The 26,561-nt window shown below is 42.3% G+C and overlaps 1 pseudogene; it reads left to right on the top strand.

The window, feature by feature from the left end:
- Positions 1–19,753: 19,753 nt before the first annotated feature.
- On the top strand, positions 19,754–20,464 carry LOC118988917 (14-3-3 protein beta/alpha-like; annotated as a pseudogene).
- Positions 20,465–26,561: the final 6,097 nt, after the last annotated feature.

The raw sequence follows: 26,561 nt of genomic DNA, 5'->3' as shown, positions 1-26,561 counted from the left end.
TGCATTTGAAAAGAATGTGTATTTAGCTTCTTTGGCATGAGGGACTCTATATAAATCAGTTAAGTGCATTTCACCTGGGGTGTTGTTCAATGCCAGAATATCTTTGTTGATATTTTGTTTGGAAGATCTGTCCATTTTTGATAGTGGGGTGTTAAAATTCCCTACTATAATTGTGTTGCTGTCAATATCTTTCTTGAAGTGCTCTAAGATTTTTTGTATATATTTGGGTGCTGCTATGTTGGGTGCATATATATCTACGATGTTAATGTCTTCTTGGTGGATTCTTCCCTCGAGTATTATGATGTGACCTTCTGGGTCTCTCTTTATGGCCTTTTTTTTGAAGTCTATTTTGTCTGATACAAGTATTGCTACCCTGGCTTTTTTTCTTGTTTGTTTGCTTGGAAAATTTGTTTCCAGCCCTTCACTTTTAGTCTGTGTAGGTCTTTTGTCCTGAGGTGAAGACCTACTTTTTAAAACCCTTATCCTCTTGCCCAGACAAAGCAGGACATGTAGAAGAGGCAGGGGAAATGATGCCAACATATAAAATGAAAAGAATTGTAAAACACGTATTCATGTTTTGGATGAGATGTCAAGAAAAACTTCTTCAGTTATGAGAATTTCTTTAAAATAAAACAAGTAGGTTGCATTCTTTTGTGAATTCCTGCTGTTCTCCTCCTTTTCATTTTCACCATAAGAACCCATAACCAGGCTGAAAAACAGGTCTTCCTATAAAATACAATAGCAGTGGCACTACTGGTGATGTTAATAATACTTTACATTTATAGAGAATTTTTTACCTTTAAAGCCCTTTATAGGTATTAACTAATTAATCTCCTTAGCAACAAACTTCTTACTTTATTTGTATCTAGGCATAAAGTCTACAAAGGACTGAATTATAATTCTCTCTGGGGAGTTTTTGGCATCTTTTTAAAATATACAACCTTGGCTAAGATGCTTTTTTTGTTCAGTTCTCAAGTCAATTTTTAAAAATCACTGTAAAAAAAGGAGGAAAAAATAAAAGAATTCACAGCCAATGTACCTTCCTGTGCAGAGAATGTTTTCAGCACTGAATCTCATCTATGGCTCTCTGGGTATCCACCACGCTCTAGATGCTACCATCTCTAGTGGCTTAAATAGAAAATTCTAAAAACAAACACCCTTGATTCTATTTCCATGCATATAAATACAAAACTGACATTAATACTAATATTTCTGTGGGCTTTTACTGCCTCAGGTGTATTCTCCTCTGCCCTTTCTGAAGCTTCAATCAATAAACCAGCAAAGACAATGGGTAAAATATCACCTCCCTCCTCTTTCCCATCCTTGCCCTATTTACACTTGCTCTGTTTTGTGTTCATCTCTCTGGTTAGCATGGTTAGTGGCACATAATAACTGCTCAATAAAAATGGAATGAACATGTGAACCCTTGAGAACTTGAGAAGTTCAGTGTTGTACAAAGCACAGGCATGCCAGCCAAAATCATTTGTTCCCAAGGTACCCCCCACCCACTGTCGTGGCCTGTACTGCTGGGAAGGTGATTAACTAGGCTTCATGTAGTTTAGGGGCCATCTTTTCTAACCCACAAGCTAAGGCTGGCAGTCTGTGGGCAGAAGTTGTTTCCCTAAGATGCTGCTACAAGGGGGAAAATGACAATAAAAGTTCTTACCCAACACAAGGCCAGATCAGTAGTCTCACCTTCTGTGCTTTCAGGTCTGTCCTGTAAAATGTACAATGTTCTTCTTGGGGGCCCCTTCCTTTTTTCTTCCATCCATGATTCTCTTCTCCAACATCTTAGAAGCTGCTTCCTTAATCCTCCCTCCAACTAAAACAGAAGGCATTTGGTCCAACCACTCAGGCACCTTCATTTGCTAACCCTATAATAAATATATTTTATTTGGAGTTTTCTACAGACAGGAGAAGAGTTTCTAACCTCTACTGAACACTTAATACCAGATTCAGTGTGGTGCACTTGGAGACACTCTCATTCAAGTGTCATAGCTACTGTGCAAGGCAAAGCCACCTCAAATCCAGCATGTCTGATGCAGAACCTAAGTCTGGTGCTCCACCAGAATCCCTAGCTCAGTGAATGGCCCCACATTCTCCCAGTAGGGTGAGCCAGAAACCTGGGTGTCAGCCTCCATACTTGCCATCCTCTAACCCTATGTCCAAGTGCCATTGGCTTGACCTTTCAAGTATGTCTGAATACCACCTACTTGTTTTTCCTAGCCATGGTCAAAACTTTCCCCACTAGAATATAAGCTTCATGAGAGCAGAAGCCTCATCTGTCTTGTCTATGGCTCTGTCAACAGGCCTAGACCAGTGCCTGGAACAGAGTGCTAAGTGAGTAAATGACTAAATAATGAGTGATCATCCTAATTTCAATCCTGGTGATTGTCACCTCTGCTACGGTTGCTGCAGCAGACTCTTGTCTGGTCTCTTAATCCACTCCTGGCCTCCAATGATGTCTACACTCTGTAGCTAGCTTGATTCTTTGAGAACATACGTAACTCCCTCTCCTGCCTAACGACCTCCAAGCATTCATGGTTCAGACCATATTCCTACAAAGTCAAGCATGACCAGCCCTCGCCCACCTCTCAGAGCCTTTGTTCAGGACATATTCCTCCACCAGCCAAACCCTCCATCCCTTCTTGGGGGGGAAAGCCACCTAAAGTGGCTCCCATATATCCTTCCAATCCTTCCACCCCACACATTTGTTTATTGTTGTTCAAGTACAGTTGTCTCCATTTTCTCCCACCATTACCCTCCACCCGCTCATCTCCACTTCCCACCCTTGATCCTACCCCCTTTCAATTTTGTCCATTTATCCTTTATAGTTGTTCCTCAAAACCCTCCTCCCTTCCCCCCATTATGCCCTCCCACCTGCCCTCTGGTTATTGTCATATTGTTCTTAATTTCAATGTATCTGGTTATATTTTGCTTGCTTGTTTGTTTTGTTGATTAGGTTCCACTTATAGGTGAGATCACCTGGTATTTGTCCCTCACCACTTAGCTTATTTCATTTAGCATAATGCTTTTCAGTTCCATCCATGCTGTCACAAAGGGTAGGAGCTCCTTCTTTTGCCTGCTGCATAGTATTCCATTGTGTAAATGTACCATAGTTTCTTGATCCATTCATTTACTGATGGGCACTTAGGTTGCTTCCAGCACTTGGCTATTGTAAACCATGCTTCTGTGAACATTGGGGTGCATAGGTTCTTCTGGATTGGTGGTTCAGGATTCTTAGGGTATAATCCTAGCAGTGGAATTGCTGGATCAAAAGGCAGTTCCATTTTCAGTTTTCTAAGGAAATTCCATAGTGTTTTCCACAGTGGTTGCACCAGTCTGCAATCCACCAACAGTGGACTAGGGTTCCCTTTTCTGCACAACCTCTCCAATACTTGTTGTATGTTACTTTGTTTATGATGGCCATTCTGACTGGTGTGAAGTGCTATATCATTGTGGTTTTAATTTGCATCTCTCTGATGGCCAGTGATGCTGAGCATCTTTTCATGTCTCTGGGCCTGTTGTATGTCCTCTTTGGAGAAGTGTCTGTCCAAATCTTTTGCCCATTTTTTAATTGGGTTGTTTGTCGTCCTGGAGTGGAGTCATGTGAGTTCTTTATATATTTTGGAGATCAAACCAACTTACACCATACACAAAAATAAATTCAAGGTGGATAAGAGACTTACATATTCTTCCAATCCTATCCATCCTCAAAGTGGTGTCTTTCTACACAATTTCCTGACATCGTGGTTTGGGTCTCTGCACACTTTATCCTTTCCTTTTATATGACCTGTTACAGTTTGCAATTGTATAACAATTTTCTCTTTCCTTAAGTAGCCAACTGACTCTTCCACTAGGCAGGAGCATCTTGTCTGTTGAGCAGCCAGCTCTTTTCTAGCTTAGGCCCAGCACAGTCTATTGGTTGAAAGTATTGGCCCATCCTCCACCCTCTCCCTGCCCTGCTTCATGCCCTGAAAGGCTGATCTGAATGAACTGCATCCCTCAGTCCCATCAGACCTCCAGCTGTCACTGGCTTGGCCCATGGGAGGCACTGTCAGGAGCTAGGAGGGGGAGAGGGGAGATCTGGGTGTTGTTCCCTCCCCATGGGTGGGCTGCCATTGGCAGTGGCTGTACTCTTCCCCCAACCTCTGCATTTCTGAGCATCTTCCACCAAAACACTTACATTGACCTCCCAATGTGGGCAATACTTGAATTTCATGCTCCTTCACCACTCACATCTTGGTAAAGAGCCTGATTAAAGCCTCCCTGGTTCCACTTGGACTGTGCCATTGCTCTCCTGCCGAAACCCCTCATGAGGTGCCTGGGGAGTGATTCTGCTTTTGCCCCTTTCTCTGTCCTCTATCTGGGTTAGCCATCCTGGTTCTGGGGCTGACTCATGATGCCAGCTTCTCTGTCCAGCCAGATCAGCCCTGTTCCAGTATTTCCTGGTGTAGCGGTCTGCTCATAGCTCTGCCTGAAAATGGGCAAAGTTGAGTCCTGGGGTTAGAGTGCAAACATTGCATTTTTCTGCTATTCTTAACCCTACCATTTCTGGCCTAATTGCTATTGCCTCAAACCAGGATGTCCATGCACTGCGGGCCACATTCTCCAGTGTGACTCCACTCTTTTCACAGGCATGCTCTGTGATGCCATCTGTTCAGTACTGGGAAGTGCAGAGCCATAATAACCATCTGGCTGGCTCCAGAGGCCTCCAGAATTCTCCCAGGTTCTCCTGGCTTCTACAGCATGTCCACTTCCTCATTTTTAACCTCCCCTTGGCAACACCTGTGGTTTGAAGTCTCTGTTTGTAATAAAGTTCCTGCTGCATCTAAGTTACGGTGCCTGCCATGTGAGGAAATTAGGTATCTTCTAACCCTTGATAATAACTGGCCTTTGGAAACCCCTGCACAATTGGAGCACTGGAGCTGGGGGAGAAGTAAAGACAAGAGCCCCATGCCCATGCAAGTGTCTTGGCTCATGGTAGGTTTGGTAGGGTGTTGTGGCCACTCGACTCTGATGGACCTGGTTCTATAACTGGGAAATGCAGAGTCAGCCCTGAACCCTTGGATTGGATACTGGATTATTCCTGAACCTTGGGTTTCTCATCTGTGACATGAGCTAAGCATATTTACCACAGAGGATTGTTCAGGGGGGCCAAATGATTAGAATCATGTAGCCATATAATGATGTCACACTCAACAACAAACCACATATAGGACAGTGGTCCCGTAAGATTACAATGGAGCTGAAAATTCCCATTGCCTAGTGATGTCATAGCCATACTAATGTGGTAATCCAATCTCTATTGCTCAGGTGTTTGTGGTGATGCTAGTGTAAACAGACCTACTGCCCAGCCAGTTCTATACAAGTATAGCACATACAATTACAGTAGTGGGCTACGCCATCTAGGTTTGTGTAAGTGCTTCTATGTTTGCACAATGAGAAAATTGCCTAATGACACATTTCTCAGACTATATCCCATTGTTAAGCAGCTCTGCACTATACCTGAGGACACATGTAAGACCTTAACTTGGCACTTAGTAAATACTCATAACAGCCAGTTCCCCTTCTTCCCTTTTCATGATTGCAAGTGTTCTGAGGTTCTTTCTCTGTGAGTGCTGGCCAAGATTCCATGTGGACATTCAGGTCCACTGGGAGAGGAGCCAGCCCCACCCCAGGTGCAATGAGCCCACAGCACAGAGGTCAAACACACACTACTTACCAAACAGCGTATCTGACACAGCTCTGTTGCCATGGACAACAGTGATGGTCCTGTTAATTGGAACACTGCTGTATCATCTCTTTCACAATGGAAAGGGGAACCTGTTCTACTGAGGAGTGAATATGAAAGGACTCGTGCAGCGGGTCATCCCGAGCACCAGATGTGAATGTCAGTGCTGCCAGAGGAAGCACATTGAGACCAGCATGCTAGCCCGGTGGCCTCATTGTTGGCCCCTTGCTAGCTAGTCTGGGAACATCCCAGGATACTGCTACTGCAGAAATTTGGAGGAGGCTCATAGAGCCTGGAGTTTGACCTCTGAAATGGCCATGTGGCTGGGCCTTTACTTCCCAGTCTTGGGCTACACTGACGTGTCCTAACTCTAGCCCCGTGGCTCCCCATGTCCCATGGCAGGCAAGCAGAGAGGAAATGAGATGGATGCTCCTCAGGCTGAGTCAGGGAAAGTCATCAAACTTCAGAGCAACAGCTGGTTCCAGACGTACAGCTGAGCATGGCAAAGCACACTGCCGGGATTGTTCTGAGAAATGCATAGCCTTAGGAATTCCAGAATAAAGAAAAAGAGTCCCCTCAAAGTGAAGAGCACAGTGATAGGGACCTCAAGCTGAGGTCGAGACCCGAATGTCAGGCAGATAGGGTTTCCCTGGGACAAACTGTGAAGGTGCAGACAGGGAAGCAGTGCTTTGCTCTCAGGAAGGGGGTAAACAGCCCTGGAGGGGGTGAGGCTTGGGGGCACCCAGCCTCCAGGTGGTAGTTAGGCAGAGGGTATTGTAGTAGGGGGATTGAAGGGCCAGATGGGGCCAATGTTCGAAACCCCAAAGGCAGTGTGGAGACCATCACAGGGGTGGTAGGGGTAGGAAAGCAAGGACTTGGGCAACATGGCTTGCCTGCAAGTTAAGGCCACAGGGTGTCTCTTCCTGGTTCTAGAGGCAGAAGAAGGAGGGAATCCCGCCTGGCCCCAGATTCTGGTGTGGGTAATTTGCACCTCCTGGAGAAGGCACAGGGATCGGGGCCAGAGGGCATGAGACAGACTGAAGCTGGGAAGGGGAGTAGCTCCCTTCTCTAGTCCACTCCTGCTGTCCAAGCCTGCCAAAAAGAAAAATGTCAGAGGGACAGGGGGCCCAGCTCACCACTGGACAGTTTGGGAGAAGGGATGGTGAAAGCCAAGACAAATAAAGATGCCTCACACCTACCTTCTGCTTCCCAGGGGTTGGGATGAAGACTGTTCTAGCTACACTGTGGTGACAAGGAATAATTTTGCATCAAGGGCACTCCCAGGATGGAGAGGAGGCTGTGCAGTGAAGGACGCAGGTCAGCCAATGGGAAGATGGGCCCATGATATTCTGGGATGCAGCCCACAGGCTTGGAGGAGGCCCTCCTCCACTTGCAACTGGAAAAAGAAGCTTTTGTAGATATCAGAACACCTTTATGAAAATCAGTAGTTCCTGATTGGAAATGGTCAGAAAGAAGCTCCTACTTAAATAGTTAACATCAGGAATAAATTTACAAACCAAAACCACAGTTAGTAAGTGTGCTGATGAACTTGAGGTTGAACTCTAGCTTAATTGTCTTTGGCTATGAACAAATAACAAATAAGCAAGTATCTCAGATCTATGGGTTTGGTGTATTGCTAGAAGACTTTGTTTGAAATCACATTACTTTGTAATTATATAGGGCTGGCAGAATCTGGCACTTGGAGCTAGAACCTGGGAAGGGAATATTTCTTACATGATACTTGATTCTTCAACTTCATTTTCTCTTTCCTAAGGTAAAAACCTTCTTTTAAAATGCCAGCCTTTTAGCAGTTCTTCTCTGAGTGGTGTTTATCTTTTGGGTTATTAATTGTCCGTGTATTTAGCAAACCTACTTTGCCTGGGACTGACAGATCTGTTTAATATTCCTCTTGTAGATAGACCTTTCTTTACAAAAATGTTATCAGGTGCTCCAAGGACCATTACCTAGATATTTTTTCCTCTGCAGCAAATACCTGATAATGTTTTTTTCTTAAACTGTACTTTTTTTCTCCTTGCATTTCCAGTGCCTTTTTTTGTCTCTGTTTCTTAAGTGCTGTGGGAGCATCCGGGATGGCGCGGGAGGAAAGTGGTACTGAGGACTGCGACATTTATCAGAGGATGGTGGCTCCGATCCTCACAGCCCCAGGTTTCTGTGACCTTTGAGAGGACCTCCCAGGATGCATCAAGCAGGTGCCTGGAGAGCACCCTACGCACAGCCATGACACCCAATTTCAGGTGCAAGGTCCAAGCTGAGCACCATCCACCATCTACCAGGAGAGCAGGGGCAGGCAACCAGGGTGGCAGTGAGACCTGAACCAGCCTGGGGAGTGGGGATGCCCCACAAGCTTCTCCCACTGAGGACACCAAGTCTTCACCCAGAGTTCAAAGGCCTGAGAGAAGTCATTCCTGCCCTGGTTTGTTCTCAGTCTTGGTGCTGGAATGAATCATTGCTCCCTCTTTGCCTTCCAGTTAAAAAATGAATGTATGAGTAATATTCTTAATATTTTCCATTTTAAAAGAGATTCAGAAAGTTAAGACAGACTGTGGGCTGTTGTGTGGTTTTCAGCAGATTTTTTTCCTTAAACCCAAATACATATAGTTACATCCCTTTGTCTCCCTTTCTCTCTCTCTCTCCTTCTCTCTCTCTCTCTCACACACACAGACTCATCAGAGATAAGTACTTCCAATATCAAACTCTAATCTGGCCATGAGAAGACAAGAAAAATACCGCATTGATGTTTTTGAACAAGATTCTTTTGGAGAAAAAGGAAGACAAGAAAAAAAGTGTGAGGAAGTTTTAGCTTTTCCTAAACTCTTGAAAACCCCAATACTTAATTACCTCTCTCAAAAATTTTCTGGAATACTGGAAATATAAAATATGAAAGAGCAAAACAGATTTTTTTTGTGGTGAAATAAACCAGGCTACACGGCTGTGGCATGTGTGTGTGTGTATGTGTGTGTGAGTGAGAGAGACAGAGAGAGAAGGGGAGAGAGAGAGAAAGAGAAAGAGACAGAGACAGAGAGAGAGAGCGCGCACCCCTCCCATTCTGAGACTCCAACACTAATTGTCAACCGCCCAAACTATAACTGACAATTGCATTGGCTATGAAGCTCCATCATTCATCACTTGTACTATCTTTGCTTGTGTTTTTCAGGAGGGTTGATAGTACTAAGTCCATGGCATTCCTTTTGCTGTTGTTTATTGGGATTGAGGAGAGGGTGGGGATGTGAGGGTAGAGCCGCCCTCAGTATGTAAATCTGAGCCCTGCCTTTTCTCAGGGTTGCTTGCTTGAGGAGTATGTGGGTTGTGATCCTTTTGTTCCTTTGGAAGAAAAAAATGTGCTCTGGGTAAAAATAGTATTTTGAAGTCTTTTAAAAATAAGAATGCCACATTAGAGCTGATGACAAGGGAGGCTGCTCCCTTGGGTGGCCCTTGTGAATAACAGAGTTGGGAAGGCTGGTGGTCTCTCTGTGCCCCTCCTTCCCCAGGCATCTCCCCTGCTCAGGGTTTCCCTTAGCAGCAGCACTTGGGGAATAAACCTAAGACACCCACTTCTTTTTCCTCTTGTTTGCCTTTAGGGTCTCAAGGAAGTTCCCTCACTCAGGACATTTAACTGGAAGCAGGGAGACAGTGTCTGAGCCTCACAGGACTCAGCTCCCTCACGTCTGCTCCTTCTTCTCAAAATGTCCCTCATTGCCTCCCCGGTTGCTCTCTGGACTCTCTGCTCCTGTTTGGTCTCTGATTTTACTTTGGAATTTCAAACCTTTTCATTACATCTCCATATTCCCAGTTTAGAGGTGTTGTGTGCCTTTATTTCAGCAACATCATCTTCCTCATTGGAATATGGCATGTTACAAAGAATTTCAGCTCCATCTGGGAAAGCAGGCATATTCAGGAAATATCCCCTTTCTCCATTGTTCTGGACCAGGAAGTAACTGAAGCATCAGGGCTGGGTCTGTCCCTTCTTTGACCTCCAAAACTTGTTTCTTCCATTATGATACTTTACTTTGAGGCAGGAACTGGCTTGTACATTGAGATAGGATAGAAATAAGTGAGGAAAAAATCCCGATAGGTGGAATGAGGAAGTAGGAACAGTGGACATCTCAGGCTGATAAGCAGCTGGGTCCTCTCACCAGAGCCCACACCTCCTCATGTGACCAAAGGGAAACAGTTCATGGCAGAAGACTCCTGCAGTGGTCACAAAAGTACACAACAAAGACTGGCTAACACCAGATCAATCCAAGATGGAGGAAAAATTGACCAGAGAACGCCCCAAAGCTCATTAGACCATCATTGTAGTGAAAACTGATACCGCAGGAAGAAGGGAGGGCCTGAGGAGGATGAACACCATGACACTTCTGGAATAGACCATATAGAAACAAGACTCCATCCCTAAGGTGGAGTCAGAATTTGGTGCCATAAAGTTTAGAAACAACCCACCCTTGGAAATACTTAAAATTCCAAGGACAGACTGACCCAATGTGCAACTCACTCTTGAGTTTGCTCATGTTCACCCAGACATGTGAGCTTTCGCAGTGGAGCCCTGTGAGACTTGCAACCTGGGAGCAGTGGCTGGCAGCAGCTCCTCCCGGGCTTACCCACTGATCTTGTTCCAGGAACCCGCATCCTAGCCTCTTTTTCTCTACACAAATGAAACTCACTTTTGCTCTTACTTACACTCATTCTTGAACTCTTTCTTGCGTGAGTCAGGAAACTAGAGGTCCCAGACTGTGCCAGAGGAGGGTCACCCCAGCTCAGAACTGCTCAGGCAACAATCAATAAAAATAAAAAAAACTTCTGGTGGTTCCTAGGAACCTCTCCTCTGCACACCCTTGGGTCCTGGTTTATTCCCACAGCGCTTAGCCCAGTTCTTACATAGCCTGGGTGCTCAACCAGGGGGCTGCTTCACTACTAACTTTGGAGGAAGGAGGATGGGGACCCTGCTCTCAAAACCCAGTCACATCATTTTTGAGGGTCCCACTTATAAATAAAATCAGCAATAACTACCCTCAGAGCTCTTGTAATCCAACCCTTCTTAGTTTTGTAGATGAGAAAAATGAGACTCAGAGGTGTGAGGTACTTGCACAACATGAAGTTAGTTGGTCCAAGAGAGGGTGCTAGAAGGCAGATGTCTGGTTCTTTGCTCATGGGCCTGTCCACCAGGCCACCATGCCTCCACCACAGTGTGCTAAAACAAAAGCCATTGGGTTACTTCAAATATCTTTTTGTGAGAATTGTTTGAAGGGCTTAATTGCACTACTTTACAAAGGAAAATATCAATATGCACATATGTGTGTATTTTTTAACAACTTTAAACCCTGTGTGACAGCATGCAGGATTAGTTTGGAGACCATGAGCTCTAGTTCCTCTGAGTTACTAAGAAGGGGACCCAAGGACTGATTAGAGCCACAGTGGAGCTGGGACTGTACAATGTCTTGTTCTCAAGTTCACTGGCTCCTGAAAGTGGCCCTGAAAATTCAAAATAAACTCCCTTTTCTGTTGTATGATTCAGAATGGATAGGGTTTCTTTGATAATAGCCCCCTTTTTATTGCATCTGGAGCATTCAGTTCCACAGCCATTCATCACACACCCACTATGTGCAGGCACAGGTATGCTGCTGTAGGGTCATGTCCTGCAGCCCTGTCTGCTTGAATCTGGATGTGGGATTCCACTTTCAAACTGTGTGCAACCGTCAGGACTGCCTATGGCCATATCCCTTGTCCTGACCTTCAGCTTTGAGTGATGGTCAGCCTGCTAAAGTTGACAACTGTTGACCAGAATCAGGTGAGGGGTCATCACTTTAGTTTCTGGGATTCGGCAGCAGATTCTGCTGCAGGCAGAAGCTGACCCTCTGATGTCTCCCCACATTCTGTGTCTGAGTCACTTAGGGAGAACTATTAGTGAATATCGCTTACAGGCTTGAAGTCCTTGCACATAAAAGAAATGCCAATGGCTTGTGGAGTTTCTAAGTCTTAATTTGAAAGACCCAGAATGACTTAGGGAACAGGCTTGGAGCACCCCTGTGGTGGGCAGAACATGTGAGCAGCAGGAGCACTGGAGTGTGGGTGGCCAGGATGGAGAAGCAGGAACTGGAACACTGTGAAGGAGAGGCAGAGAGGAACAAGGGGCCACCAAAACTGAATAGCTGAACACCTAAGACCTTTACGGTCCCCAAAGATATGGGACCTGAAGAGACAGGAGTAGAGCAAATATGTATGACTGTCTTCGACGTAGTACTCATTCATGTACAGAACCAGCTGTGGCCATCAATCGTCTTCTGTTGATGTTATCTGACTCAGATATGGCCTCAGTTGTCTGCCATCCTAGTAGTTATTGTGCACACTTCTGCCATGGCTACCAAAGCAAATGAGGCACTTTTCAAAGGCCGTGTAGCATGATGGCTCACCCTCCATCAGAAGAAGCTAGTGGTAACATCAACCTTACTGTTCTGAGGTGAATGGTAACAATCATTTCCCCCTTTGTATGGTGTTCTAGGGAATACCCACCATGTTCACCCACACCACCTCATTCCCCTCCCACAATTTATTTGAGAAGCAGGTCTGGAGCAGTGGAATGAGCTCAGGACTTTGGAGCCAGATTACTCTAGCTCTAAATCCTGGGCCTGCCAGTTACTCTATTTTACATTGATTAAAAAAAAAAAAAAACTAATGAGTCAAAATTTCCTTCTGAGGAAAATGGGAATTATAACACCTTACCAGGACAAAGAGGGCTTTGGGGCACATATGAAGCTTTGGGGCAAAGGAGAACAAGATGCTTGTTCCCCAAGACCTTTTATTTCCATTAGTCAGAAAGTGACTATAATCTGTGATGACCATGATGTGAATGCTGCCCCTGAGACAGGATCCCTGTGTGGTCCCAGGGAGACTTCTGGCCTAGGATGGTATTGAGACACTTTGTGAAGTGTCAGGTGCACGTGGGCCCTCAGCTGTCACCAGGTAGAGAACTCTTGTCCCCAGTCTGTCTCAGGAGGAAACCTGAGATGACAGGTAGGGCAGGTAGGGCCAGGACTGAGTCCCTAGTCTGCTGACTTCTCCTCTAATTCCCTTTCCTTTGTGCTTTAAATCTGTCTTCAGAAAATACTCCTATATTTTAATAGAACACTCAGCTATTTCTCTAAGCTGAAATACTGAGTTTTTGGAGACCAAATACAAGTGTGATTCTAAACACACAGAATTCTCAGGAATATGAACAAGCTCAAAATGGGGCTCCTAAACTGCCAGGTTCTGCCCCCTCCATTAGTAATCTTGATGGAATGACTCAGCCAGTGGTGATTCAGCTCCCTTACATGTAAAATGGAACAACACTCTTCTTTCTTGCAGAGACATTATCACATGGAACTTATGAGTTTTTCAAAAAACATTGAGTGAGAGCTGAAGATACACAGTATACAGCACCATAGAACAGCAGGTTAGCATTGCTGTTGTTATGAAAGAATCCTCAGTGTGCATATAAAGTCATTCTGAAGTTCTATTTCAGAGAATCCTATCTAATGGAAATAATTAAATTTGCCAAGGGAATAAGTATAAAGAGCACGTAATGCTTCATTCATCAGCCATTCAATTAATTTTCATTGAGATTCTTCCATGTGCCTGGCAAGGAGGGTGCAATGATGAACAGGAAGCACACAGACCTTTTCTCTAGGAGCTTACAGACTAGTGGGCATGTAGCAGGGGATCCAGAAAAATCAGATGGGAAAGTCCCAACATTATTGGGAGTAACACTCCCAATAATGAAGGTAACAAATGAGAGCAAGACTCATTTGTTTGAGCCCCATTTTCTCTTTATCTTGGTCTTCTTGCTGTTCATGGAGTAAGTTACAAGGAGCATCTGTTGTTTTGTCTGCCTTACATGCAACCCCTCTGTGGCAAAGCATCTGGTCAGTGACCATCCCCTACTCCCAGTCCATGGGGTTGGAATGGGGAGACCTCACTCCTGGGATCCACAGTATGGACATGTGTCCCAAAGTGGACCAGATATGCTCTTCATCTGCCTGGCTACATGGACTGGTGAAGAGAGAGGGTTTTCAGACAAAATATAGAATGCTTGTTTAATCTGATTGAAAGTTAAATTTGGATAATTTCTTGTATATAGCCTCTAAATTATATGGAATATACTTATACTAAGAAATTTTTCATTATTTATCTTAAATTCTAATTTAGTGGGCCTTTCTGTATTTTTATTAACTAAATCTGGCAAGCCTATTCAGGGGGGCATTGAGAACATTTCTGGGGACAATTCTGGAATTATTAGCAAAAAACCCAAAAAACAAAAACAAAAACAAAACCTTCTATCTCTACTAGACTCATGATAGTTGTCACCAGTCTCTGGGAGAACCTTCCTGAGGAAGGACATGGCACTTAAGCAGAGCTGAGAGATGGGAAGAAATGTGCCTGCAATATCTTCATAGTCTCTGGATCTAGCTGTCCTGCTAGACCCCTGGCCTTTCCAGTGAGGTGAGCCAATATCATCCTTTTGCCCTTTGTACTTGTCTTGAACATAGATTCTCAATGCTGTGCTGCTGCTCAAATTTCTCCAATTTTAAGGGACTTTCTTTCTCGCTATCAAAATTTTTCCCATTCCTCAAAAAAGTCCACTCAATTTTAATCTCTCCAGAAATCATTTTCAGACTTTTCCAAAAAGACTGTCCATTATGTTTACAAGATCACACAGATGGATCTTTTTCTATCCTGAAAAATAATATGTCTAGTCCAGAGACTTCACTTAGTTAAAGCCCTTGATGTTCATTCCTTGGGCTTCAGCCTCTCCGTGTCACATGAAGTCTCAATAGTGTCCCGGAGTAGATTTATGTGACAGATGTGAGTGAAAATAAGGGGCAATGACTAGGAGTAGTCATGGTCTCTCTTGAAGTGGCGGCACATTTTGTAAACCTCCTTGTGTGTGGAATCAGGAGCCTAGGCTTTGAGCAAAATGCTGTCACCAACCACTTCTCTGCCCTGGATGTATGAGCACTCACATGAGTACTTGTGCGGGTACTGTTAGTACTTGTGACTATTCCTGTGGGGACTTGTATAAGTACTCATTGAGAGTACTCATGTGGGTACTCTTACTTTCTATTTCCCCATCAGTGATGTACTGAGTTGTACAACATCTAACATATGTTTCCAAGTCCATGGTTCAGTAATGCAAAATCATGCTGGTAGGTCCAAGGATTTCACAGAGAGAAAGCACATCTGGATTTCTGGAGGTGGGGGTTATTTTACAAATTTCTCTTGATCTCTTTAGGATAAAAATGAGAAATGGAGAAAGGGAAATTCAGTCATAGTAACAGAAGATTGACATTCCTCTCTATAGAGACAGACATTCTTAAATGCAAGATGTGGCCTATTTCAAGATTGTTTTGTCATCCTGGTCTTTCTTACAAACTTTAAGGTGACACAGACCTGGGAGGAAGGACCAATACGTCAGAGGGTAGCAACAAGATTTAAATTAATTTATTATTCTGAATTGATGGGTTGAAGCTAAATAAGTCTGTCTATCTATCCATTCACCCATCCATCCATCCATCCATCCACCCATCCATCATCCACCTGCTTATTTATCCATTTATAATCTCTTATCTATCATCTATCCATTGTCTGCGTCTATCTATCTATCTATCTATCTACCTACCTATCCATCTGTCTAAAAGATTAATATCCAGCAGGTAAAAAAATGTCAGCCACTTCAATGCACAATAGCAATGGGTTCATATGAAAAAGATAGGGAAGGTCTGGTCTGTGACAAACTGAATACACATCATCAGTAACAGTCCAAAAGCAAATGCAATGCTTGTTTGTATATCAGTTGGAAGTACCTCATTCAAGGGGCAGAAGAACTTCTTGTGCTCAACACTGCTGCCCCAACCCCTACCCTTTGTAATACTGGGACTTATCTTGAGGAGACCAGGATGTGATAGAAAAGGTCTAGAAATTACCCATTCATTTTCTCATTCATATATTCATATCTTTATTCACTCAGCAAACACATTCAGCCTTAATAGGCAGTGGCCTCAAATCCTCTTTGGAAAGAGATAGAAATATAAATGAATGAATGAATGAATGAATGAATGAATGGATAGAGTTTCTGCCCTCAGGGATCTCAGCCTGCAGAAGGAAAAGTCCATAAAGTGAAGTTGGTCTGAAAGTTGTGGGTTATTGTTAAGCTGATTAACACAAAGCAGAAATCCCAGGCCTCCGTGGGAGATGTGAGAGAGTGATGGGAGTAAAGGTGGCACAAAGGGAAGGGCACTTGCGGAGAGCAGTGAGTTCATCACACTCAGCTCCTGGCACTGCCGCCCCTCCTTATATTTGCTGATTCATTTATTTCTTCCTTTTGTTCTCCCTCACCTAGGAGGCAATCATTGGAATGAGTTTAATGTGTAATCATTGAGTTGTGTGAGTTCTTGAAAAGCAACAATTGCTGCCTTGTCTACACTTTTACATAAGCAGTATTGTACTATTAGTATCTGATTCTCTTTCTTGCTTTCTTTATTCGGTTCTAAGTGGTGAGAACTAACCAGGTTGTTGAGTACATAACCAACCCTCATTATTTGGGTTGGGTAGTCCGCATTTGCAAATTCATCCACTCACTAGAATTTAAGTATGACCTCCAAATCAATACTCAAGGAACTTTCGTTGTCATTCACATACCTACTCAGAGCAATGACAAATTTGAGTAACTAACTACTCATGTGTGGTCAGCTGAGAAGGACGAAGGTAAAACTCTGTTTTCTTGTTCCAGTTCTCCTACGATTAATAAGTGACCATTTTGCAGCTGTTTAAAATGACCCCCAAGGCTTGGTGCTAAAGGGCTGTCTTGTGTTCCTAAGTGTACAAAGACTGACATGTGCCTTCCAGTAAAATCTGTTACATGAGCTTCCTTCAGGCATGCATTACAGTGCTGTTGACAACAAGTTCCATGTTAATGAATCAACAGCACAGATTAAAAGGTTTTTTAAATGAAAAAACCCATTCATTTTCTCATTCATATATTCATCTCTTTATTCACTCAGCAAACACATTCAGCCTTAATGTGGGAGTACATTAAGTACTCCCGGTGTGGGAGTACCTCCAATCAAGGCTATGACAAGGATCTTCATGCATCTTCCCTCGGAGACCAGTGTGAGAACTTCTCTGGAGGCATTCCCAGAATGGACTTCTGGGTATGTGGTAAGTGAATTTGACCAAGAACTGCTGGGTGGCTCTAAAGAAGGGCTGCCCTCATTGACACTCCCATCAGCATCACATGAGGGTCCTGTATCCACTCAGCTCAGCCATGACGTGCTGTCATCCAGCTTGCAGCTCAATGGGGATAAAGTCATAGCTCACTATAGTTTTTATTTTATATTTCTAATTAAATGAGTAACGGCATTTCTCCATTTGCTTATGATTTGGGTTTTCTCTTTTGTGAATCACCTATTCATCATTTTTCTTGCCCATTTATCGATTGGTATTTTGAAAAATTGATTTGCAAAATTTTTCTGTACAATTTCTATATTTGAACCATGTCAGGTTTAGATATTTTAAATATATTCTTCTGACTTGTCATTTGCCTTTTTACTGTGTCTATGACTTTTTCATTAAATGTCATAGACTTTTCATGGAAATTTTTAATGTTGACATAGTCAAGGAATGTAACTTTGAATGGGTGGATAATGCCTAGCTGGGAAGGCATTTAAGAGTGAGTTTCCATATGAAGGGTCATGTCATTTAAAGAAAGGGTAAAGGCAACTGAAATTGTTGGGTGGGGTGGGGGATGATAACATATAAATGGCAGGATTGCTACTGTATTTTGCCACATGTAGTGTACATTTTTTTGTCTAAAATTTTTCTAAAGATTTTACTTATTTATCTTTGGAGGAGAAGGGAAGGAGAGAAGGAGAGAAATATCAATGTATGGTTGTCTCTCGTGAGTCCCCTGCTGGGAACTGGCCTGCAACCCAGGCATGTGCCCTGACTGGGAATCAAACCACGATCCTGTGGTTCACAGGCCCACGCTCAATCCACTGAGCTACACCAGCCAGGGCTTGTCTAAATTTTTGAGGGAAAAACAAGGATGTGCATTATACATGTGTAATACTAATTCCATATCCATATAAATGTTTTTAATTCTTTTATTTATGCTATGTGTTAAAAGTGTAACTCTAAAAAGCAATAACAATATCTGTATGCAAAATAATAGCCTGGAATATGATAATCTGTTTTGGTTTTAAATATAAATAAATAAAAATTGAATTAAAAAATTTAAATGAAAGATTTTTTTCCTGAAAGTTTGGGCCAAAAACATGGATGTGTGGTATACATGGGCAAAATACAGTATTTTATCTGTAGACTTGTGTATCAAAGAACCTTTAGACTTAGTCCATTCAAAAGTAGCAAGGACTGCTCCTTGTTCTCTGAGATGGCCAGGCAGAGGCTGGATAAACATCAGGAATGCTGCATGGAACTCTGGGCTTCACTGGGTACTTAAAGTCAAGGAGTGCTATCAAGTCGAAGAGTCTGTGAATGGCATGGAGGTTGTTCTTAAACAAGCAAATCATCATTTCAGTGCTAAGGCTCACTTGGCTAAGCTAGTTGTCCCAGTATCTGTCAATATTTTTCACTGTACTTTACTACCACCTCTTACCTACATGGGCACAACTTATTAACCATATGGACATGACATTAGGCAAACCCATGCTTTGACTTCTTCCTCTTCTTTTTAAAACTCACAATTATAATTTAGGCTTCCAAATGGCTTCCTTAATTACAGGTCTGAGATCGGAGACAGTAAGAGGAAGAGGGAAGGTTGAATATACCTCAATGCAGTTATGAAATGGGCAAAAAGGGTAGTTTCTGTTGTTTATTCATCCTTTAATTAATTCATTTATTTTTATTATACATTGGCGAATGCCTCGTTCGTGTCAGACACTGGGCTCAGCCTTGAAAGTACAAGAAATGAGCAAAACAGCCACTGTTCTACCCTCATGGAGCATAGACTCCGCAGGGACAAGCATTTACTTCCCACCAAATCTATAAAATTCTCATGTTTCTACTTGTGTTCCCCCTTTAAAACTAATGAGTAAGAAAAATGGAAATTAGATATAAATAACACACTACTTTCATCTGTTGCAATCATTTCATCTGTTGACAAACATCAGAGGGTTGATAGATACCCTCTGGTGGAGGCTTGACAGATACCCTCTGGTGGAGGCTGTGGGACAACAGGCATTCCCAGGTGTTGCCGCCCTGAATGCGGACTGGTCAAGTTACTGGTCTGGGGGGTGGGGGGGGGGGGTGTGTGGAAGGGAGATTTGGCAACGTTCAACAAAATGACCTATGCTTTTAGCTCTTTGACCTAGCAAATCCATTCCTGGCAAAATCTCTTTAAGATAGGCTGGCAAAAATAAAATAAGATTTATGTACAAAGCTGTTTATTACAGTATTTGTTGTGATATCTAAAGACTAGAAAAACAACACAAGTGTTTACCACTACAGGACTAGATGAAGAAACCTTGGCTTAGTCAAATCCACACAATGGATAACCATGCATTATAAAAAATAAAATAAAATAATAAAAAACAAAAATGAGGGTCATTGCTACTACATCCTACTATAGAGAGACCTTTAAAATATATTGCTAAAAATCAAAGTGAAGAATAATGGGGGTAGCATGATATATTACATCTTAAAATGTGGGAGAAATGTACATATGCCTACTATTTAACATGTGTAATGTGAGGGGAGACCAAAACTAATAAAAATTGTTAAGTATGTGGGAGGGAAGGAACAGGTGATGATGAAGACAGTATAAGCCAGACTATCTGAATGGACTTTATTTTATAGATTAGGCTTTTGTGTCAGCTGAATGTCTTATAAGACAAAATTTAATCAAAAAAGAAAACTATAAGTGGAAGTGGAGCAGCAGCCACACCGCGCTGACCCCCGAGTGGGTCTGGGTGGGAAGATCACCCCTTGCCCCTCAGTTCTCCTGTAAGAATGACAGCAGGTAAAACGGAGCTGGCACAGAAGGCCAGACTCCTGAGCAGGCTAAGCATTATGATGATGCGGGCACAGCCAGGAAGGCTGGTGCGGAACAGGGGCATGAACTCTCCAGTGAAGACAGAGACCTGCACTCTGTCTCTTGCAAGAATGCTCTTCCTGGCGTGTACTCTACAGCACCAAACAGAAAACGGAGAAAAGAAAAGCAGCAGCAGGTAGGCTGAGCACAGAGTCAGAACTGCTGGACAGCTGCAATGATGTTCTGGAGGCGTTGGACAACTACCTCATTTCCAATGCTGCACAACCAGAAAGGGAGGTGTTCAACTTGAAAATGAAAGGAGATTGTTTTAGATGTCCTTCTGAGGTGGCATCTGGAGACAGTAAGCAAACCACTGTGGCAAAGTCTTGGCAGGCTTACCAGGAGACATTTGGAGTTAGTAAGAAAGGTATGCAGCTTCCACACCCAGTTCAACCTGGCCTGGCCTGAAGAAACTGAATTTCTCAGTCTTTACTATGAAATTCCAAACACTTCTAAGAAGGCAGCACCCTGCAAAAATGGCGCTGGATGAAGCAATGGCTGAATTGAAAACAATGAATGAAGAGCCGTACACAGACAGCACCCGGATCATGCAGTTGCGTAGGGACTGTCTCCCTCTGGATGTGGAACATCAGGAAAATGAAGGAAATACAGGGGAGGGAGAAAACTAATATCTATCATGTTTTCTTACCTGTTCAATGTCACTCTACCTTCCACATATATCCCTTTGAGTGATTAAAAAAGAGAATTGTATGTCAACTTTTAAATTTTTTTTCACAGCCTCAACCTAGCAAAAATGGTCCATGGGATAAATAGTAGGTATATGTGGCAGTCTGAAGTTTTTATTTTTAACATCGACAGCATTACTGAGCACTTAATTTAAAAAAAAACAACTGAACACTGTGATAATGGGGTTTTGTGATTCAGCAGAACTCTTAGTGGTAGGGAAAAAAGAGACCTCAATTATCTATAACTGTTGAAAAACTCTAATCTGATATCAAAACAGTCACTGAAATACAGGTCCATTGTAAAGTTGTACAGAAAGTCACAGAGCCCTGGCCAGGTGGCTCAGTTGGTTGGAGTACTGTCCCCGGCACCAAAAGGTCGAAGTTTCAGTCTCTAGTCAGGGCACATGTGGGAGGCAACTGATTGATGTTTCTCTCTCTCTCCCTTCTTCTCTCCCTCTAAAAGCAATAAACATATCCTTGGGTGAGGATTTCAAAAAGTAGAGAAAATTATAGAGATTATATCATGATGCTGGGACTTGGCATGAGACATGTATTATTTTGTATTTGTGTTTGTTCACAATTCTGCCTGTTGTTCAGGGTTTATAGACACTTGACCAAGTTCGGACCATTTCCACTCAAAAGTTCATGACCTCAGATATTCAGTGTTTTTCTCTAAGGAAACTCAAAGTCTAAAATTGAAATTCTTTGTTGCAGATAACTGGTTATAACACCATGAGGAGGTCCAGTGCTCATATAATCATAACACTTGTGACTAAAACCCTGACCAAAAAGTCACTGATCTGTGACTTGTGCTGTAGTCGCGGAATCTTTTTTCTTGTAACCACGAGCTAAAGAAGAAAGAAAGCCATGTCTCTTATGAAAGGCCTTAGCTGTCTCCTGGGTACCTTGAAGAAACATGTTTTGCAGAGGTTGCCTTTCGCATGAGGAATACTCAGTCTAGGTTCTTCCTAGCTTGGGGCTTTTAAACTTTGAAATCTAAACATTCTTTCACACTCCTCTTTTTGATTGTTCCTTTCTCTCCCCCTACTCTCCACCCCCACACCCCTTACTCTTTAAATTTAGGTCCTTCTGCTTCTTTACCTTTTTTCTTCTGGAAGTCTATATTTGTCTTTTGTTTATGGTTTAATACTCTATGGGCAGGGATGAGGGACTGGAGGGGACAAGAAGTGAAACTGGGGAGCACTTTGGTGAGTAGGCCTACTTCAAAGAGTCAAGAAGAGCTTCTAGCGCCATAGCTCTGTCTTCCTCCAGTTCTCAGCTCCGTTGCTGCTATTCAGTCACACCAAGAAATAAACCAAAAAGTATTTTTAAATATCTGTGATTCTCCCTGTATTACATCCAGCCCTGATAATGCTTGTTAGTACCTGTCACCAGATGTCCCAACTGGACTCATCCAGCTAAGTTCACAGATATGTTTAAACAAGGCCCTATAATGCAGGGAAGATGCATGAGGAGGATCCAAAGTACCCAGGCCTACCAGTCTCGCAGTATCTCCCCTCTCTCTTTAACATTCCTCACAGCTGCAGTACCCATCTGTTTGTCCATCTGTTGGAATGAGAAAAAAACATTCATGCACTGATGAAAACAAACTAGAAAAAGAAAAAATATCCGTCCTTTCTAGCTGAACAAAAATGTGCAGTTAAATACTTGGCACTTGAAAATGCAGTGCTGAATGTGGAACAAGACTGTCTGTATATCTGGTGGCTCTCTCTTACTTTGCTCTTCCTTACCAGTATTTGGCCTCATGTTTGCTTCTGCGCTGGTTATTGCCTAGCAAGCACACCCGTGCTTGTGAAAACTGTATAGCAAAAAAGGAAATCTAGATGTACTAGATTTGTGTACCTCTTTAAAACAGTTCTCATTTCCACCCTACATGGAACGATCAGAAAAGGTGTAAAAATTCAAAAGTGAAATAAAAAGTTTTATCAGTTAATAAAAGAAAACCGTACTTCCCGAAAATGTTTAAAGAAAAATAAAACAATGCAAAGGTATATAAATATAGTGGCTTAAGCATGTATTTCAGATACCTTGAAGAGCTAGTAATCAGATTGTGCATCTTCTGTAGGATATATGTTCAGGTGCTCCTCAGAATATGATGGCGTTATGTCCTGATAAGCCATTATGAATTGAAAACATCACAAGTTAAAAATGCATTTAATATACCTAACCTACTGAGGAGCCTACTGAGTAGCCTAACTCAAATAGGCTTAGAAGACAGTATCTAGAAAACACTGGCCACACAGTTCACTGCAGAGTATTGGTTGCTTACCCTCATGACTAAGGGCTAATAAGGAACTGTGGCTCATTGACTTTGTATGGCATCACCAGTATCTTACTACATATCATTAGACTGGGAAAAGACCAAATTCAAAACTTGAAGTACGGCTTCTACTAAATGTATATTGGTTTCCCACCATCATAAATTTGAAATATCTAAAGTCAAACCACCATAAGCTGGGGACCACCATCTGTCTATCCCAAAGACTAAGAGGGTTGCAAAGAAAACTTAAACTGTTTCCAACAGTACAACCATTAGTAATAGCATTGGTTGTGTTATTTTGAAGTTATCATACATATAAAAACTATTCTGTACTTTAACATACATATACATATATATAAAATTATAACACAGGCACAGATAGTATGATAAACAAATAATTTATTAGAACAAAGTTAAGGACTAAGAACTAAGTTTTTGGTGTAAAAGAAATAAGTATTATGAAGTTATGATGTATTTTCTCTTAAAATGTTTTTTTTTTTCTAGCCTTGTCCACTGAAAAGGACTAGAAACAGTAATTGACTTGGTAACAATGAGTGCCCCCAACAGCCAGATTGTGACCTCTAATTGTCACTTCCCACTAGAAAGAACCATATGCCCTTGGAGAAATGGTAGATCTGGGGCAAGATAAGCCAGGAACAACTTACTGTATGAAAAAGCAAGAAAGCCATCAAACTATTGGAAATTCTTCCAAAGAACTCAGAAGTCATCTGGAAGAAACTGTTTCTGGTGAAAGGTGGGGCAATTTGAATATTGAAAGGATTAGTAACTGCAATGGATTAAGACATATCAATTATATTTAACTCTGTAGTTCATGATAATACTGAATTTGTGAACCTCACTGGTCACCTCTGAAGGACACCAAGGAGCCATTCAATATTCTAAAAATTAGTAAATCCAGAGAAAGAACCAAACATAAATCCTGCATTTCCTGTATGAACTGCACCCCAGGATAACCAAATACTTGTTGAAGAGAAGTCCTTTCCTCTCCCTTCAAGAACTCCCACCAAAATTTGAAGCAATGTGTATTAGTTTCCTAAGGCTATAACAAAGAACCACAATTGTAGTACCTTAAACAATAGAAGTTTATTGTGTCCTGGTTCTGGAGTCTGGAAGGTCAAGATGTCAGCAGGGCCATGCTCCCTCGGAAAGGCTCTAGGGGCAGATCTGTTCCTGGCCTCTCCCAGCTTCTGGCAGTACTGTGGCTGGCAGCAGCACGACCCAGTCTCCACGTGGTGCTTTCCCTGTGTGTGCGTCTGCCTCTGTGTCCAAATTTCCCTTTTCTGTAAGAACACCAGTCACACTGGATAAGGGGCTCACCCTACTCTAGGATGACCTCCTCTTCACCAATTCTACCTACAATGACCCTATTACCAAATAAGGTCCCATTCTGAGATACTTGGGGTTAATGTTTGAATATATTAATTTAGGGGGGATATAATTCAACCCATGACAAAATGATCAAATGAGAATAGCATCATTTGGTAATTCTTAGTGAAATAATGGACCTAGGCAGTAGCCATCAGTAACTGCTAAAACCATTAAGCAAAAAGCTAGTAAGGAACATTATGTGAGTGAAGACACCCCCAAAATTGGAATTATCCTCTGGAGGACAGGCCCCTTGTAGTACAGGCTTCACCCACTAGGTGAGTGTTCTAGGAACCCATCTGTATCAGTGTACCAGCTGGTGTTGTTCTGAGAGGCTGCTTTGGCTTGAGTGAATTTTTTAAAGATTTTTTTCAACACGTTTGCCCATTTCCATGATAACGCATCTGCCCACACTGCATGGAGGGTTCAGCAGTTTTTGATGAAAAATGTCATGACCCCCTTGTTCTACCCTCCTATTCACCCATCTCTCCCCAAGAGATTTATTTTTGTTTCTCCAGATGAAAAAAGTCCTCAGAGGAAAATGTTTTGCTGATGTGGAAGAGGTGAAACAAACAAACAAACAAACAAACAAACAAACAAAAAACCCAGCAGAAACACTAAAAGGCATCAAAATTGATGAATTCAAAAACTGTTTTGAGCAATGGAAAAAAATGTCTTGATAGTTGTATTGCATCAAATGGAGAGTACTTTGAAGGTGACTAAAGTTTAAACATGTAAGAATAAATGCAGAATTTTTATAAATAAATGCTGGGGCTTTGGGATCCTCCCTCACAGTAAATGGAGTGAGCTGACAGCACCAAACCCACTGACTAATCTTAACAAACAACCAGACAGGCACAAACAGCCAGACTCCAAGGTGCCTCCTGGTGTGATGCAACAGGAGGACGCAGCCCCTGCTGTGAGGTGACCCTGCCTCTCCCCCTCAGAAAGATTGACCCTGAATTTGAATAAATCTTTACATGTAATAGGTTAACTAACAGTTTAGAGGATTTACAAGTGAGAATGTGTTAAATAGCATCTTGGGTATGCAATCAGCAAAACCCAGAATGTGAGAAATTCTATAGGAAAAAAAAATCTAGTTTCTTAACAGATGTTAAGGGAAAAAAAAAGGGAAGGGGAACCTGTAGATCAAAAAGACTTTACAAAGCTTATGGACCAAATTCAACACCTGAACTTTGTTTTGGTTTTGATCTGAACAAACCAGCTGTGAAAAATAAAAACATATAAGAGACAGTTGGGGAAATTTGAAAACCGACAGGATATTTCATGATGTTAAAGACTCACTTATTTAATGGTGACATCATAGGGTATTTGTCTTTTGCCGCCTGGCTTATTTCACTCAGCATAATGCTTTCCAGTTCCATCCATGATGTTGCAAAGGGTAGGAGCTCCTTCTTTCTTTCTGCTGCATAAAATTCCATTGTGTATATGTACCATAGTTTTTGGGTCCATTCATTTACTGATGGGCACCTACATTACTTCCAACTCTTGGCTGTTGTAAATTGTGCTGCTATAAGCATTGGGGTGCATAGGTTCTTTTGCATTGCTGTTTCAGGGTTCTTAGGATATAATTCTAGCAGTGGAATTTCAGGGTCAACAGGCAGATCCATTTTTAGTTTTCTGAGAAAATTCCATACGGTTTTCCATATGGTTGTACCAGTCAGCAATCCCACCAACAGTGAACTAGGGTCTCCTTTTCTCCACAACCTCTCCAAAACTTGTTGTTTGTTGCTTTGTTTATGATGGCCATTTTGACAAGAACCTAAACAACAAAACAAATAAGCAAGCAAAATATAACCAAAGACACTGCAATAGAGAACAGGCTGAAAGGGACCAGAGGGGAGAGGGGAGGGAATTTCAGGGGAAAAGGGGAAGGGTTTATAGGAACAAGTACATAGGACACAGGGACAAAAACTAAGGGGGGTGGAAATGGGAGGTAGGTGGGAAGCTCTGTGTGTGTGTGTGTGGGGGGTGAGCTGGGATGGGAGTAAAAGACAGAAAACTATACTTGAACAACAATTGAAATAAATAAATTTATTTTAATTGAACAACAATTAAAATAAATAAATTTTTAAAAAAGTATCACTAACTTTTCAGTGTAATGGTAGTGTTGAACGAACTCCAGATGAGTCTGGAGGTTTTGGCTAGAAATAAAAAAGATTTACTCAAGGGTCTTAGGGTTTGCAAACTAGAAACATAACTAGGTACTCCTCAGAGTGTTCCAAAGGCTGGGTGGGGGAGGAAAGCTGAAGGTTCTTATGGTAAAAAGTACATTATTGAGAACAATTAGTCCTGCATTCTTAGTCTCTGGACTGTTCTGAGATAGTAATCCTCTGGATGACCTGTGATCTT

This window comes from Sturnira hondurensis, unplaced genomic scaffold (genome assembly GCF_014824575.4).
Source record: "Sturnira hondurensis isolate 20B ecotype Veracruz unplaced genomic scaffold, ASM1482457v3 Scaffold0006413, whole genome shotgun sequence".
Lineage (NCBI taxonomy): Eukaryota > Metazoa > Chordata > Mammalia > Chiroptera > Phyllostomidae > Sturnira > Sturnira hondurensis.
This window is presented reverse-complemented; position numbering and strand designations above follow the sequence as displayed.